The sequence below is a fragment of the Moschus berezovskii genome, chromosome 20, assembly GCF_049115385.1.
Source record: "Moschus berezovskii isolate FMDL1 chromosome 20, NW_MosBer_1.0, whole genome shotgun sequence".
NCBI classification, from domain to species: Eukaryota; Metazoa; Chordata; class Mammalia; order Artiodactyla; family Moschidae; genus Moschus; species Moschus berezovskii.
Window position 1 is genome coordinate 10,361,258 of NC_142479.1, and position 18,947 is coordinate 10,380,204.

Genomic DNA, 18,947 nt, shown 5'->3' on the forward strand with positions numbered 1-18,947 from the left:
TGCGAACGGGAATTTGACACATTTTATGTGACTCAAGACATTCCCTGACATAGCTGTCCCCACTAGAGAGGAGAACAGAAATTATGGACTTAACTTTAGATGAGTCCCTATTCCCATTCCATGCCTCGAGAGTAATCCCGATGTGCCCCTACCAAAACGAAAGGAGACCTGACTTCCCAGAGGCTACACGACCGAGTTCCAGAGGTCCATGTTGCAACTTGAGAAGGACCCCAAGCTTCCTGCTGTAACTCGGGAAAAACCCCAAGTTTCTGAACTCAAGGTGAGATGAGGAAAATTTCCCCTGCAGAGTCTCAAGAGAAATCCCACATTCCCGCTTGAAACGCGAACGTGTACTTGACACCCTTTACACGAATCAAGACATTCCCCGACACAGCTGTCCCCAGTTGAGAGGAGAACACATTATATGGACTCAACTTTAGATGAGGCCCTATTCCCATTCCACGCCTCGATGGTAATTCTGATACTCCCCTACAAAAATGAAAGGGAAACTGACTTCCCTGTGAATACACGAGAGAGTTCCTGAGGTAACTTAAACAACTCGAGAAGGACCCCAAGCTTCCCTCCGCAACACGAGAAAAACAACAAGATTCTGCACTCAGGTGAGATGAGGAATATTGCCCCTGCAGAGTCTCAAGAGAAATCACATATTCCCACTTGAAATGCGAACGGGTGCTTGACACCCTTTATGAGACTCAAGCCATTCCCTGACATAGCTATCCCCACTTGAGAGGAGAACACAATTGATGGACTCAATTTAGTTGAGGCCCTATTGCCATTCCACACCTCGAGAGTAAACCGATGTTCCCCTACCAAAAGGAAAAGAGACCTGACTTCCCAGGGACGACAAGAGCGAGTTCCTGAGTTCTCTGTCGCAACTCGAGATGGACTCCCATTTTCCCTCCACAACTGGAGAAAAACCACAAGATTCTGTACTAAAGGTGAGATGAGGAAAATATCCCCTGAAGAGTCTCAAGAGAAACCCCACATTCCCGCTGGGCAAGCGAACCGGTACTTGACACCCTTTATGCGACTCAAGACTTGCCCTGACATAGTTTTCCGCACTTGAGAGGAAAACACAGTTTATGGACTCAACTGTACATGAGGGCCTATTTCCATTCCTCACCTCGAGAGTAATCCCGACGTACCCCTACCAAAACAAAAGTAGACCTGACTTCCCAGGGACTACACAAGCGAGTTCCTGAGGTCCCTTTCGCAACTCGAGAAGGACCCCAAGCTTCCTGCCGCAACTCGAGAAAAACCACAAGTTTCTGCACTCAAGGTGAGATGAAGAAAATTTCCCCTGAAGAGTCTCAAGAGAAATCCCACATTCCCGCTTGAAACGCGAATGTGTACTTGACACCCTTTATGCGACTCAAGACATTCCCTTACATAGATGTCCCCACTTGAGAGCAGAACACAATTGATGGACTCACTTTAGATGAGGCCCTATTGCCATTCACGCCTTGAGTGTAATCCTATGTTCCCCTACCAAAACGAAAGGACACATGACTTCCCAGGGACTACACGGGCGAGTTCCTCAGGAACCAGTCGCAACTTGAGAAGGACCCCCAAGCTTCTAGTCGCAACTCGAGAAAAAGCAAAAGTTTCTGAACTCAAGGTGGGATGAGGAAAATTTCCCCAGGAGAGTGTTAAAAGAAATCCCACATTCCCGCTTGTAATGCGAACGGGTACTTGACACACTTTATGCGACTCAAGACTTTCCCTGACATAGCTGTCCTCACTTGAGAGGAGAACCCAATTTATGGGCTCCACTTGAGATGAAGTCCTATTCACATTCCACGCCTCGAGAGTAATCCCGATGTTCCCCTACCAAAACGAAAGGAGACCTGACTTCCCAGGGACTACACGAGTGAGTTCCTGAGGTCCCTGTTGCAACTCGAGAAGGACCCCAAGCTTCCTGCCGCACCTAGAGAAAAACCACAAGATTCTGCAGTCAAGGTGAGATGAGCAGTATTTCCCCTGCACAGTCTCAAGAGAAATCCTACATTCCCGCTTGAAAGGTGAATGGGTATTTGACACCCTTTTTGCGACTCAAGGCATTCCCTGACATAGCTGTCCTCACTTGAGAGGAGAACACAATTATGGCCTCAAATTTAGATGATGCCCTATTTCCATTCCACACCTTGAGAGTAATCCCGATGTTCCCTAACAAAACGAAAGGAGACCTGACTTCCTAGGGATTGCCCGAGCAGTTCCTGATGTCCCTGTCGCAACTCGAGAAGGACTACAAGCTTCCCGCAGCAACTCGATAAAAACCACGAGATTATGCCATTAATGCGAGAGGAGGAAATTTCTGCTGCAGAGTCTCAAGGGAAATTCCCCATTCCCACTTAAAATTTGAACGGGTACTTGACACCCTTTCTGCAACCATAAAAGTTCACAGAATAAGCCGTCCCTCCTGGAGAGGAGAAAACAATTTACAGGCTCATCTCTATATGACTTCCAACTCCCATTTCATGCGTCGAGAATAATCCCAAAATTTCCCTTCCAACAGGAAAGGAGACCTTACTTCCCTGGGGCAACACGAGCGAGTTACGGAGGTCCCCGTTGCAACTCGAGTAGAAACCCAAGCTTCCCGCCGCAACTCGAGAAAAACCACAAGATTCTGCCCTCAAGGTGAGATGAGGAAAATTTCCCCTGCATAGTCTCAAGAGAAATCCAACATTCTTCTTGAAACTCGAACCGGGACTTTACACACTATATGCGACCCAAGACATTCCTTGACATAGCTGTCCCCACTTGAGAGGAGAACACAATTTATGGACTCAAAACTTGATGAGACCCAAATCTCATTCCACGCCACGAGTGGAATACCGAGATTCCCCTTCCAACATCACTAGAGAACTGACGTCCTTGGGACAACACTAGCGAGTTCCTGGGGTCCCTGTTGCATGTCGAGACGGAGCCCAAGTTTCCCACCCCAACTCATATAATTCCACAAGATTCTGCACTCAAGCAGGTATGAGGAAAATTTCCCATGCAGAGTCTCAAGGCAAAACCCACATTCCTGCTTGAAAAGCGAACGGGTACTTGACACCCTTAATGCGACTCAAGACATTCCCTGACATAGCTGTCCTCACTTCAGAGGAGAACACAATTTATGGACTCAACTTTAAATGAGGCCCTATTCCCATTCCATGCCTCAAGAGTAATCCCAGAGTTCTCCTACCAAAATAAAAGTAGACGTGACTTCCCATGGCTACATGTGTCAGTTCCTGAGGTCCCCTTCGCAGCTCGAGAAGGACCCCAAACTTCCCACTGCAACTGGAGAAAAACAACAAGATTCTGCACTCAAGGTGAGATGAGGAAAATTTAACCCGCAGAGTCTCAGGAGAAATCCCTCATTCCCGATTGAAACTCGAACGGGTACTTGACACCCTTTCTGCAATCATAAAAGATCCCTGACTAAGCTGTCCCTACTGGAGAGGAGCACACAATTTTCCGACTCATCTCTAGATGATTTCCAATTCCCATTGCACACCTCGAGGGTAATCCCGTATTTCCCATTGCAAAACGAAAGGAGACCTGACTTTCCAGGACTAAACTAGCGAGTTCCTGAGGTCCCCTTCGCAACTCAAGAAGGATCCCACGCTTCCAGCCGCAACTCCTGAAAAACCAAAAAATTCTGCACTCAAAGTGAGATGAGGAAAATTTCCCTTTCAGAGTTGCTAGAGAAATCTCACATTCCTGGTTAGATTCGAATGGGTACTTGACACCATTTCTGTGAAACAAAAAGTACACTTACTAAGGCATCCCTACTGGAGAAGAGCACACAATTAATGGAATCATCTCTAGATGAGGCCTAATTCACATTCCACCCCTCGAGAGAAATCCAGAATTACCCTTTCCAATAGGAAAGGAGACCTGACTTCCCTGGGGCAACACGCGTGAGTTCCTGAGATCCCCGTTGCAACCCGAAATGGACACCAAGCTTCCAGCCACAACTCGAGGAAAACCACAAGATTCTCCCTTCAATGCGAGATGAGGAATATTTCTGCTGTAGAATCTCTAGAGAAATCACACATTCTCACTTGAAACTCCAAATGGTACTTGAAACCCTTTTTGTGACACATAAAGGTCCCTGACTAAACCATCTGCACTAGAGATGAGCACACAATTAACGGACTCAAAACAAGATGAAACCCAAATCACATTCCACGGCATAAGCGGAATATCGAGGTTCCCCTTTCAACACGATTGGAGATCTGACGTCCCTTGGACAACACGAGCGAGTTCCTGAGGTCCCCGTCGCAACTCGAGAAGGAGACCAAGCTTCCCTCCGCAATTTGAGAAAAATCAAAAAATTCTATACTCAAGGTAAGATGTGGAAAATTTCCCCTGCAGAGTCTCAAGAGAAATCTCACATTCCCGCTTGAAACACGAACCGGAACTTGAAACCCTCTATGTGACCCAAGACATTCCTTGACATAGCTGTCACCACTGGAGAGGAGACCACAATTTATATACTCAACTTTGATGAGGCCCTACTCCCATTCCACACCTCGAGAGTAATCCCCAAGTTCCCCTACCAAAACGAAAAGAGAACTGACTTCCCAGGGACTACACGAGCGAGTTCCTGAGGTCCCCTTTGCAACTCGAGATGGAGCCAAACCTTCCTGCCGCAACTCAAATAAAACCACAGGATTGTGCACTCAAGGTGAGATGAGGAAAGTTTCCCCTGCAGAGTCTCAAGAGAAACCCCACATTCCCGCTTAAACACGAATGGGTACTTGACACCCTTTATACAACCCAAATTCTTCCCCTATATAGCTGTCCACATTGAAGTGGAGCACACAATTTCCATACACAACAATAAATGGGGCCCTATTCTTCTGCCTTGCCTCGAGAGGAATCTCGAAGTTCCCCTTCCAACACGAAAGGAGATCTATCTTCTCTGGGACAATGCAAGCGAGTTCCTGAGGTCCCCACCGTAACTCTTGTGGAAAGCCAAGCTTTCCACCGCAATTCGAGAAAAATGAAAACGTTCCCTCATCAATGCGAGGAGAGGAATATTTCTGCTGAAGAATCTCAAGAGAAATCCCACATTCCCCTTGAAACTCGAAAGCGTACTTGGCACCCTTTATGCGACTCTAAATGTTCCCTAATATAGCCATCCCCACTCTAGAGGAGCATACAATTTGCTGACTCAAATCGAGATGAGATCCTATTCCAATTTAAAGGCTCCAGAGTAATCCCGACGATCCCCTGCCAACACAAAAGGGGATATGACTTCCCTGAAGCAACACGAGCCAGTTCCTGAGGTCCCCGTCACAACTCGAGACGGAGCCCAAGCTTCCCGCCACAACTTGAGAAAAACCACAAGATTCTGCCCTCAAGGAGAGATGAGGAACTTTTCCGTTGCAGATTCAAAAGAGGTATCCCATATTCCCGCTTGAAACTAGACAGGTAACTTAACATCCTTTAATCGACTCAAAAACTAAACTGATATACACAGCCCGGATCGAGAGGAACACCGAGTATCCTGCCACACTGACAAATTGCCCCGTTTTCCAGTACTCTTGCCCAGATTTGAGTCGATTCCTCTGATTTCTCTGGAATGGAATATGGACGTTCTGGTCGCAAAGTACAAGGAGGTGCCTATCACCTTTAAACTCGGGAGGATCCCCAGGTTTTCAAAACACAAATGGAAAAGGTACGGATGTCACCACCCACTCGAGATATTGTCTGATTCTACTGCACAGATTCAAATGTATCCTCGAGTATCAACTCACAGACGAGTGGCGACCTGTCTTCACGAGCATACTAGATACAATCTCCAGGTACAAGTTCAACTCTAATGTGGCCTAACACCCGTTTTACAAACTCAAGAAGGAAGCGCAGTTCCATGTCAGAACAAGATATGAGGCCTGAATCCCCTGGAGAATTTTGAGTGCAACCGCAAGATCCCTATCTCAACTGAAGAACAAAGAGTGGACTGATTCAATGCTAGATACGGCCCTATTCCTCTACTGCGCCTGGAGAGGATTCCCGATGTTCTTTCAACACGGTAGGAGACCTGACTTCCTTAGGGCAACACGAGCGAGTTCTTGAGGTTCCCGTCTAAACCCGAGAAGAACCCCAAGCTTCCCGCCGCAACTCGAGAAACACCACAAAATTATCCACTCAATACGAGATGAGGAATATTTCCGCTGCAGAGTCTCAAGAGATATCCCACATTCACACTTGAAACTCGAACGGGTACTTGACACCCTTTATGTGACCCCAAAACTTCCCAAACATAGCCGTCCACATTGAAGAGAAGCACACAATTTACACACACAATAGTAGATGAAACCCTATTCTTCTCCTGCGCGTCGAGAGAAATCCCGAGGTTCCCCTTCCAACACGAAAGGATAGTTAACTTCCCTGGGACAACGCGAGCTAGTTCCTGAGGTCCCCGTCGCAACTCGAGAGGAACCACAAGCTTTCCACTGCAACTCGAGAAAAACGACAACTTTCACCCATCAATGCGAGATGAGGAATTTTCTGCTGCAAATCTCAAGAGAAATCCCACATTCCCACTTGAAACTAGCACGGGTACTTGACACCCTTCTTGCGACTCAAAAGGTTCCCTAACATAGCCATGCCCACTGGCGGGGAGCACACAATTTACGGACTCAACTTGAAATGAGGCCATATTCCCATTTAATGGGTCAAGAGTAATCCTGAGGTTCCCCTTCCAACACAAAAGGGGACCTGACTTCCCTAGAGCAACACGAGCGAGTTGCTGAGGTCTCCGGCCCAACTCGAGAGGGAGCCCAAGCACCCTGCCTCAACTCAGGAAAAACCACAAGATTCTGCCCTTAAATCGAGATAAGGAACATTTCCGTTGCAGATTCGCAAGAGAAATCCCACATTCCCGCCTGAAATTCGAACGAGTACTTGACACTCTTTATGCGATCCAAAACCTTCGTGGACATAGCCGTCCACAAGCAGAGGAGCACACAATTTACATACACAACACGAGATGAGGCCCTATTCCTCTACCTGGCCTCGAAATATATCAAGAGTTTCACAGTCCAACAGGAAAGGAGACCTAACTTACCTGGGACAACACGATCGATTTCCTGAGTTCCCCATCGGAACTCGAGAGGGAGACCAAGCTTCCTGCAACAACTCGAGAAAAACCATACGATTCTGTCCTCAAGGCAATGTGAGGAATATTTCCGTTATAGATTCGCAAGAGAAATTCCACATTCCCGCTTGAAACTCGATACGTTACTTAACATCCTTTATGCGACTCAAAAATTAAACCGACATACACAGCCCCAATCAAGGGGAACACCGAGTTTCCTACCACACTGACAAATTGCCCCTTTTCCCACTCCTCTTTTCCAGATGAGAGTCGATTCCTCTGCTTTCTCTGGAATGGCATCGGACTTTCCGGTCGTACAGTACGAGGAGGCGGTACCACCTTGAAACTCTGGAGGATCCCCAGGTTTTCAAAACACAAATGGAAAAGGTAAGGATGTCACCACCCACTTGAGGTATTGTCTGATTCTACTGCACAGATTCCAATGTATCCTCGAGTATCAACTCACAAGACGAGTGGAGACCTTTCTCCCTGACCATACTCGATACAACCTCCAGGTACTAATTCAACTCTCATGAGGCCTTACTCCCGTTTTACAACTCGAGAAGAAAGCGCAATTCCAGGTCTGAACAAGGGACGAGGCCTGACTCCCCAGGTGAATTTTGAGAGCAACCTCGAGATCCCAGTCGCCACTGGCAAGGAACACACACTTGACCTACTCAATGCTAGATGCGGCCCTATTCCTCTGGTGTGCCTCGAGAGGAATCCCGAGGTTCCCTTTCCAACACGATAAGAGACCTGACTTCTCTGGTGCAACACGAGCGAGTTCCTGAATTCCCCTTCGCAACTCGAGAAGAACCCCAAGCTTCCTGCCGCAACTCTAGAAACACCACAGAATTATCACCTCAATGCGAGAAGAGGAAATATTCAGCTGCAGAGTTTCAAGAGAAATCCCACATTCCGGCTTGAAACTCGAACGGCTACTTGACACCCTTTATGCGACCCAAAAACTTTCCCAACATAGCTGTCCACATTGAAGAGGAGCACACAATTTACATACACAACACTAGATGTGGCCCTATTCCTCTACCGCGCCTCGGGAGGAATCCCCAGGTTCCCCTTCCAACACGAAAGGAGACCTAACTTCCCTGGGACAACGCAGGCGAGTTCCTGAGGACCCCGTCGCAACTCGAGAAGAACACCAAGCTTCCCGCCGCATCTCGAGAAACACCACAAAATTATCCCCTCAATGCGAGATGAGGAATATATCCGCTGCAGAGTATCAAGAGAAATACCACATTCCTGCTTGAAACTCGACAGTTTACTTAAAATCATTTACGTGAATCAAAAATTAAACTGACATACACAGTCCAAATCTAGAGGAACACCGATTTTCTTGCCACAATGACAAATTACCCCGTTTCCAGTCCACTTTTCCAGATGAGAGACGATTCCTCTGCTTTCTCTGGAATGGAATCCGGAAGTTCGGATCCCACATTAAGAGGAGGCAGGTACAATTTTGAGACTCGGGCGGATCCCCAGGTTTTCAAAACACAAATGGAAAAGGTACGGATGTCAGCACCCATTCGAGATATTGTCTGATTCTACTGCACAGATTCAAATGTATCCTTGAGTATCAACTCACCAGACAAGTGGAGACCTGACGCCCAGAACATACTCAATACAATCTCCAGGTAAACATTTAAACACTAAAATGGGCTCACACCAGTCTTACAACTCGAGAAGAAAGCTCAGTTCCATGTCTGAATAACAGACAAATCGGGACTCCCCAGGAGAATTTTGAGAGCAACCCCGAAATCTCTATCGCCAATGGCAAGAAATAAAATGTTGACCCACTTAACGCTAGATGCGGCCCTATTCCACTCCTGCACTTCGAGAGGAATCACGAGGATCCCCTTCCAACACAAAAGGGTACCTGAGTACCTGGAAGCAACACGAGCGAGTTCCTGAGGTCCCCTGGCGCAACTCAAGAGGGAGCCCAAGCTTCCCGCCACAACTTGAGAAAAACCACAAGATTCTGCCCTCAAGGCGAGATGAGGAACATTTCCGTTGCAGATTCGCAAAAGAAATTCCAAATTCCCGCTTGAAACACGACAGGTTAATTAACATCCTTTAATCAACTCAAAAATTAAACCAACATTCACAGCCCCAATCGAGAGGAACACAGAGTTTTCTGTCACATTGACAAATTGCCCCGTTTTCCAGTCTTCTTTTCCAGATGAGAATTGATTCCTCTGCTTTCTCTGGAATGGAATCCGGATGTTTTGGTAGCACAATACGAGGCGGCGGGTATAACCTTAAAACTCGGGAGGATCCCCAGGTTTTCAAAACACAAATGGAAAAGGGACAGATGTCACCACCCACACGAGATATTGTCTGATTCTACTGCACAGATTCTAACGTATCCTCGAGTATCAACTCACAACATGAGTGGAGACCTGACTCCACGTGCATACTTGATACAATTTCCAGGTACAAATTCAACTCTAATGTGGCCTAACACCCGTTTTACAACTCGCAAAGAAAGCGCAGTTCCATGTCTGAAGAAGAAACGAGGCCTGACTCGCCAGGTGAATTTTGAGAGCAACCCCGAGATTCCTGTCGCCACTGGCAAGGAACACACAGTTGACCAATTCAATGCTAGATGCGGCCCTATTACTCTGCTGCACCTCGAGAGGAATCCCGAGGTTCCCATTCCAACACAATAGGATACCTGACTTCCCTAGGGTAACACGAGCGAGTTACTGAGGTTCCCGTGGCAACTCGAGAAGAACCCCAAGCGTCCCGCCACAACTCGAGAAACAAGACAAATTATCCACTCAATGGGAAATGAGGAAATTTCTGCTGCAGTATCAAAAGAAATCCCACATTACAGCTTGAAACTCGAACGGGAGCCTGACACTCTTTATATGAAGAAAGGAGACCTAACTGCCCTGGGACAAAGCAAGCGAGTTCCTTTTGTCCTCGTGGCAACTCTAGAGGGACCCCAAGTTTCCCGCTGCAACTCGAGAAAAACCACAAGATTCTGCCCTCAAGGCAAGATGAGGAACATTTCCGTTACAGATTCGCAAGAGAAATCCCAAATTCCCGCTTGAACCTCGAAAGGTAACTTAACAGCCTTTAATCGACTCAAAAATTAATCCGACATACACAGCCCCGATCGAGAGGAAAATGGAGTTTCTTGCCATACTGACAAATTGCCCCATTTTCTAGTCCTCTTTTCCAGATGAGAGTCAATTCCTCTGCTTTCTCTGGAATGGAATCTGGACGTTCCCGTCGCACAGTACGAGGAGGCAGGTAAAACTTTGAAACTCTGGAGGATCAACAGGTTTTCAAAACACAAATGGAAAAGGGACAGATGTCACTCCGACACGAGATATTGTCTGATTCTACTGCACAGATTCAAATGTGTCCTCGAATATCAACTCACAAGATGAATGGAGACCTTACTCCCCGAGCATACTCAGTACAAACTCCAGGTACAAATTCAACTCTAATGTGGCCTAACACCCGTTTTACAACTGGAGAAGAAAGCGCAGTTCCATGTCTGAACAAGAGATGAGGCCTGACACCCCAGGTGAATTTTGAGAGCAACCCGAAATTTCTGTCGCCAATAGCAAGGAACACACTATTGACCGACTCAGTGTTAGATGCAGCCTGATCACTCTTTTGTGCCTCGAGAGGAATCCTAAAATTCCCCTTCCAACACAAAATGGGACATGACTTCCCTGAAGCAACAAGAGAGAGTTCCTGAGGTCAACGTTGCAACTCGAGAAGAACCCCAAGCTTTTCGCCGCAACACGAGAAAAACTATAACGTTTCCCCATCAATGCAAGATGAGGAAATTTTCTGCTACAGAATCTGTAGAGAAATCCCACATTCCCGCTTGAAACGCGAACGTGTACTTGACACTCTTTATGCGACTCAAAAGGTTCCCTAACATAGTCGTCCCCACGGGAGAGGAGCACACAATTTAAGGACTCAAATCGAGATGAGGCCCTATTCCCATTAAACGGCTCGAGAGTAATCCCGAAGTTTCCCATCCAACACAAAAGGGGACCTAACTTCCCTGAAGCAACAAGAGCGAGTTCCTGTGGTATGCGGCACAACTCAAGAGGGAGCCCAAGCTTCCCGCCGCAACTCGAAAAAAACCACAAAATTCTGCCTTTAAGGCGAGATGAGGAACAATTCCGTTGCAGGTTCGCAAGAGAAATTCCTCATTCCCGCTTTTAAAATGAACCTGTACCTGACACAAATAATGCGACCAAAAAGTTCCGCTAAATAACCGTCCACATTGAAGCAGAGCACACAATTTACATACACAACACTAGATGGAGCCCTATTACTCTAGCACACCTCGAGCGAAATCCTGAGGTTTCCTTCCAATACAAAAGGGGACCTGACTTTCCTGAAACAACACATGCGATTTCCTGAGGTCATCGTTGCAACTGAAGAAGAACCCCAAGCTTCCCGACACAAATCGAGAAAAACCACAAGATTCTGCCCTCAACACCAGAGGAGGAATATTTCCCCGGCAGAGTCTCAAGAAAAATCCCACATTTGCGCTTGAAACTCAAATGGGTACTTGACACATTTAAAGCGACCCAAAAACTTCCCCAACACAGCCGTCCACAATATAGGTACCCAACACTAGATGCGGCCCTATTCCTCTACCGTGCCTCGAGTGGAATCCCTAGCTTCCCCTTCCAACATGAAAGGAGACCTGACTTCCCTGGGACAACGCAAGAGAGTTCCTGAGGTCCCGTCGGAACTCGAGAGGAACCCCAATCTTTCAGCCACAACTCAAGAAAAACGATAACGTTCCCCCATCAATGCGAGCTGAGGAACTTTTCTGCTGCAGAATCTCAAGAGAAATCCCACATTCCCGCTTGAAACTCGTAGAGGTTCTTGACACCCTTTATACGACTCAAAACGTTCCCTAACATAGCCATCCCCACTGGAGAGGAGCACACAATATACAGACTCACCTCGAGATGAGGCCCTATTCCCATTTAACGGTTGGAGAGCAATCCCGAATTCCCCTTCCAACAAAAAAGGGGACCTCACTTCTCTGAAGCAACATGATCGAATTCCTGAAGTCCCTGTTGCAACTCGAGAGGGAGCACAAACTTCACGCTGCAACTTGAGAAAAACCGCAAGATTCTTCTCTCAAGGTGAGATGAGGAACATTTCCGTTGCAGATTCACAAGAGAAATTCCACATTCCCGCTTGTAACTCGACAAGTATATTAACATCCTTTAGGCGACTCAAAAATTAAACACATATACAGCCCAAGTGGAGATGAACACCGAGTTTCCTGCCACACTGACAAATTGCCCCATTTTCCAGTCCTCTTTTCCAGATGAGATTCGATTCCTCTGCTTTCTCTGGAATGGAATCCTGACGTTCCGGTCGCACAGTACGAGGAGGATGGTACTACCTTGAAACTCGGGAGGATGCCCATGTTTTCAATACACAAATGAACAAAGCACAGAGGTCACCGCCCACTCGAGATATTGTCTGATTATACTGCCCAGATTCAAATGTATCCTTGAATATCAACTCACAAGATCAGTGGAGACCTGACTCCCCCGCATATTCGATAAAATCCCCAGGTAAAAATTCAACTCTGATGTGGCCTAACATCCGTTTTACAACTCGAGAAGAAAGCGTAGTTCCATGTCTGAACAAGAGACGAATCCCGACTCCCCAGGTGATTTTGAGAGCAACCGCATGATCGCTGTCCCTACTGGCAAGGAAAACACAGTTGACCGTTCAATGCTAGATGGGCCCTATTTTTCTGCTGCTCCTCGACTGGAATCCCCAGGATCCCCTTCCAACAGTTTAGGAGACCTGACGTCCCTGGGAAAACACAAGCGAGTTCCTGAGATCCCCGTTACAACTCGAGAAGAACCCCAAGCTTCCCGTCGTAAGTAGAGAAACACCACATAATTACCCTCTCAATGTGAAATGAGAAATATTTCCACTGCAGAGCCTCAAGAGATATCTCACATTCCCGCTTGAAACTCGAACGGGTACTTGACACCCTTTATGCGACCCAAAAACTTCCCCGACACAGATGTCCACATTGAAGAGGAGCACACAATTTACGTACACAACACTAGATGCGGCCCTATTCCTCTCCTGCGCCTCGAGAGGAATCCCGAGGTTCCCCTTCCAACACGAAAGGAGACTTAACTTCCCTGGGACAACGTGAGTGAGTTCCAGAGGACCCCATCGCAAGTCGATATAACCCCATCCTTTCGCCACTACTGGAGAAAAACGGTAACGTTCCCCCATCAATGCGAGATGAAGAAATTTACTGCTGCAGAATCTCAAAAGAAATCCCACATTCCCGCTTGAAACTCGAACGGGTACTTGACACCCTTTATGCGACACCAAAAGTTCCCTAAAATAGCCTTCCCCATTGGAGAGGAGCACACCATTTTGGGACTGAACACCAGATGATGACCTATTACCATTTAACGGCTCAAAAGTAATCCCGAAGTTCCCCTTCCAAAACAAAAGGGGTCCCGAGTTCCCTGAAGAAACACGAGGATTTCCTGAAGGTCCCAGCACAACTCGAGAGGGAGCACAAGCTTCATGCTGAAACTCGGGAAAAATAAAAAGATTCTGCCCTCAAGGCGAGATGAGGAATATTTCCTTTGCAGATTCGCAAGAGAAATTCCACATTCCCGCTAAAAACTCGACAGGTTACCTAACATTCTTTATGCGACTCAAAAATTGAACCGACATACACAGCCCCAATTTAGAGGAACACTGAGTTTCCTGCCACACTGACAAATTGCCCAATTTTCCAGTCCTCTTTTCCAGATGAGAGTCGATTCATCTCTTTACTCTGGAATGGAATCCGGATGTTCTGGTCATACAGTACTAGGAGGCGGGAACCACCTTGAAACTAGTGATGATCCGCAGATTTTCAAAACACAAGTAGAAAAGGTATGGATATAACCACCCACTCGAGATTTTGTCTGATTCTATTGCACACATTCAAATTTATCCTCGAGTATCAACTCACAAGTCGAGTGGAGACCTGACTCCCGGAGCATACTCGATACAAACTCCAGGTACAAATTCAACTCTAATGTCGCCTAACACCCGTTTTACAACTCGAGATGAATGAGCAGTTCCATGTCTGAACAAGAGACCATTCCTGACTTCCCAGGTGAATAATAAGAGCAACCCCGAGATCCCTGTTGTCCCCGTCAAGGAACACACAATTGACCGACTGAATGCTAGATACGGCCCTATTCCTCTGCTGCGCCTCGAGAGGAATCCCGAGGTTCCCCTTCCAACATGATAGGAGACCTGACTTCCCTGAGGCAACACGAGTGAGTTCCTGATTTCCCCGTCGCAACCTGAAAGGGACCCCAAGCTTCCAGCCGCAACTCGAGATAAACCACAAGATTCTCCCCTCAATGCGAGATGAGGAACATTTCTGATGGAGAGTCTCAAGAGAAATCCCACATTCCCGCTTGAAACTGGAAGGGGTACTTGACAAACTTAATGCGACTCAGCACATTCCCATACATAACTGTCCCCACTGGAGTGGAGTACACAATTTATGGACTCAAATTTAGATGAGGCCCTATTCCCATCCCATGCCTCGAGAGAAATCCCGAAGCTCTCATTGCAACACGACAGGAGAACTGACCTCCCTGAAGTAACACGAGCGAGGTTCTGAGGTCACTGTCGCAACTCGAGAGGGACTACAAGCTTCCCGCCGCAACCCGAGAAAAACCACGAGATTCCCCAATCAATGCGAGATGAGGAATTTTCTGCCCAGAGTCTCAAGAGAAATCCCACATTCCTGCTTGAAATTCGAACGGGTACTTGACACAATTTCTGCAACCAAAAAGTTCCCGGACTAAGCCGTCCCTACTGGAGAGGAGCACACAATTAACGGGCTCATCTCGAGACGATTTCCAATTCCCATTCCACGCCTCAAGAATAATCCCGAAGTTTCCTTTCCAACAGCAGAGGAGGCCTGACATCATTATGGTAACACGGGGGAGTTACTGAGGTCCCCGTTGCAACTCAAGCAGGACCCCAAACTTTCCGCCGCAACTGGAGAAAAACCACAAGATTGTGCACTCAAGGCAAGATGAGGAAAAATTCCCCTGCAGAGTCTCAAGAGAAATCCCACAATCCCGCTTGAACCTCGAATGGGTACTTGACCCCCTTTCTGCGACTCAAATAGTTCCCTGACATAGCCGTTCCCACTGGAGAGGAGCATACAATTTACGGATCAAATATGGATGAGGCCCTATTCCCATTCCACGCCTCGAGAGTAGTCCCGAATTTCCCCTACCAAAATCAAAGGAGACCTTACTTCCCTGATGGAACAAGAGTGAGTTCTTGAGGTCCCCGTCTCAACTGAGGAAGTATCTCAAGCTTCCCTCCTGAACTCGAGAAAATCCAAAGGATTCTGCCATCAATGAAAGACAATGAAGTTTTCTGCTGCAAAGTGTCAAGGGAAACCCCACATTCCCCCTTGAAACTCGAACGGGTACGTGACACCATTTCTGTGACACAAAAAGGCCCTGACTAAGCCGTCCCCACTGGAGAGCAGCACACAATTATCGGACTCATCTCTAGATGACTTCCAATTTCTATTCTAGATATCCAGTGTAATCCCAAAGTTCCCTTTTCAATAGGAAAGAAAACCTGACTTGCCTTGGGCAACACGAGTGACTTCCTGAGGTCCCCAACGCAACCCAAAAGGGATCCCAAGCTTCCAGACGCAACTCGAGAAAAACCACAGGATTCTGCCCTAAAGGTGAGATGAAGAAAATTTACATGCAGAGTCTCAAGAGCAATCCCACATTCCCGCTTGAAACTTGAAAGGGTACTTGGCACACTTTATGCGACTCAAGACATTCCGTGACATAGCTGTCCCCACAGGAGAGGAGAACACAATATATGGACTCAAATTTAGATGAGGCCCTATTCCCATTTCACGCCTCGAGAGTAATTCCGAAGCTCTCCTTGCAACATGAAAGGAGACCTAACGTCCCTGAAGTAACATGAGCAAAGGTTCTGAGGTCACTGTCGCAACTCGAGAGGGACTACAAGTTTCCCCCCACAACTCGAGAAAATCCACGAGATTCCCCCATCAATGAGAGATGAGGAATTTTCTGCTGCAGAGTCTCAAGAGAAATCTCAGATTCTCGCTTGAAGTTCGAATGGGTACTGGACACCCTTTCTGCAGCACAAAAACTTCCCAGACCTAGCATTCCCAACTGGAGAGGAGCACAGAATTAACAGACTCATATTTAGATGACTTCAAATTCCCATTCCACGCCTTGAGAATAATCCCAAAATCTCCCTTCCAACACGAAAGGAGACCTGAATTCCCTGGGGCAACACGATCGATTTACTGAGGTCCCCGTTGAAACTGTGGTAGGATCCCAAACATCCCATCGCAACTGGAGAAAAACCAAAAGATTCTACACTCAAGGCGAGATGAGAAAAATTTCCCCTATAGAGTGTCAAGAGAAATCACACATTTCCGCTTGAACTTTGAATGCGCACTTGACACCGTTTCTGCGACTCAAAAATTTCGCTGACATGGCCGTCCGCACTTGAGAGGAGCATTCAATTTACGAATCAAATATGGATGTGGACCTATTCCCATTCCACGCCTCGAGCATAATCCCGAATTTCCGCTACCAAACCAAAAGGAGACCTGACTTCCCAGAAGTATCACGAACCAGCTCCTGAGGTCGCTGTCACAACTGGAGAATGACCTCAAGATTCCCACTGCAACTCGAGAAAAACCACAATATTCTGCACTCAGGGCGATATGAGGAAATTTTCCCCTAAAGAGTCTCAGAGATCCCACATTCCGGCTTGAAACTCGAATGGGTACTTGACACCCTTTCTGCAACTCAAACAGTTCCCTGCCATAGCAGTCCACACTGGAGAGGAGTATACAATTTAAGAATCATTATGGATGAGGCCCTATTCCCATTCCATGCCTCAAGAGCAATCCCGAAATTTCTCTTCCAAAAAGAACGGAGAACTGACTTTGGTGAAGTAACACAAGCAAGTTCCTGAGGTCCCCGTCATACCTGGAGAAGGAGCTCAAGATTCCCACCACAACTCAAGAAAAATCACAAGATTCTGCACTCATGGTGAACTGAGGAAGTTTTCCCATACAGAGTTTCAGAGCAATCCCACATTCCCTCATGAAACCCGATAGGGGACTTGACAACCTTTATGCGATGCAAAAAATTCCCCCAAATAGCCAGCCTAACTGAAGAAGAGCAGAAAATTTATGTACACAACGCTAGATGCGGCCCTATTTCTTTGGTGTGTCTCGGAGGAATACTGAGGTTCACTTTCCAACAGGAAAGGAGACCTGACTTCCCTGGGACAACAGGAGTGTGATCCAGAGGACCCGGCACTCATCTAGAGGACACCAAGCTTCCCATCAACACTCGGGAAAAACCACAAGATTCCCCATCAATGGGAGATGATGAAGTTTTCTGCTGCAGAGTCTCAAGAGAAATCCCACATTCCCGCTTGAAAATCGAACGGGTACTTGACACCCTTTATGGGATTCTAAAAATTCCCCAACCTAGCCAAAACCACTAAAGAAGAACACAAAATTTACGTAAATAACGCTAAATGTGGCACTATTCTACTGTTGCCCCGCAAGCGGATCCCGAAGTTCACATTCCATCACATTAGGAGAATTGACAAAACATGGAAAACACGGGCAAGTTACAGATATCCGCATCACAACTCGAGAAGGACCCCAGCCTTCCCACCACAACTCGAGAAAAACAAACAGATTCTCCCCACAATGCGAGATGAGGAACATTTCTGCTGCAGAGGATCAAGAGAAACCCCACATTCCCGCTTGAAAATCTAACGGGTACTTGAAACACTATAGGACTCTAAAAATTCACCATCGTAGACGGCCCCACTGAAGAAGAGCACAAAATTTACGTAAATAGCTCTAGATGCGGCACTATTCCTCTGCTGACCCTCGAGCTCCAACAGTTCTCAATCCAGCACGATAGGAGAATTGACGAAACTGGGACAACACGAGCGAGTTCCTGATGTCCATGTTGTAACTCAGAAGGACCCAAGCTTCCCGCCACAACTCAAGAAAAACCACAAGATTCTCGCCTCAATGCGAGATGAGGCACGTTTCTGCTGCGTAGGTTCAAGTGAAATCACACATTCCCGCTTGAAACTCGAAAGAGTACTTGAAACCCTTTCTGTGACACAAAAAGTTCCCTGACTCAGCCGTCCCCAGTGGAGAGGAGAACACAATTTATGGACTCAATATTAGATGAGGCCCAATTCCCTTTCTACACCTCGATTGTAATCCCGAAGCTCTCCTTGAAACACGAAAAGAGACCTGACTTCCCAGGGACTAAACGAGCGAGTTCCTGGGGTCCCCGTCCAACTCGAGAAGGACCCTAAGCGTCCCTCCGAAACTCGAGAATAACCACTAGATTCTGCAGTCAGTGCGAGATAAGGAACATTTCTGCTGGAGAGTCTCAAGAGAAATCACACATTCCCGCTTGAAACTCGAACGGGTACTTGAAACCCTTTCTGCAAACCAAATCGTCCCTGAATAAGCCATCCCCACTGGAGAGGAGCACACAGTTAATGGACTCAACACAAGATGAGACCGACATCACATTCCACACCACAAGTCGAACCTGGAGGTTCTCCTTCCAACACGATTGGAGACCTGACGTCCCCGGGACAAAACTAGCGAGTTCCTGAGGTCCAAGTCGCAACTCGAGCAGGAGCCCAAGTTTCCCATCGTATCTCCGGAAAAACCACAAGATGCTGCACTCAAGGTGAG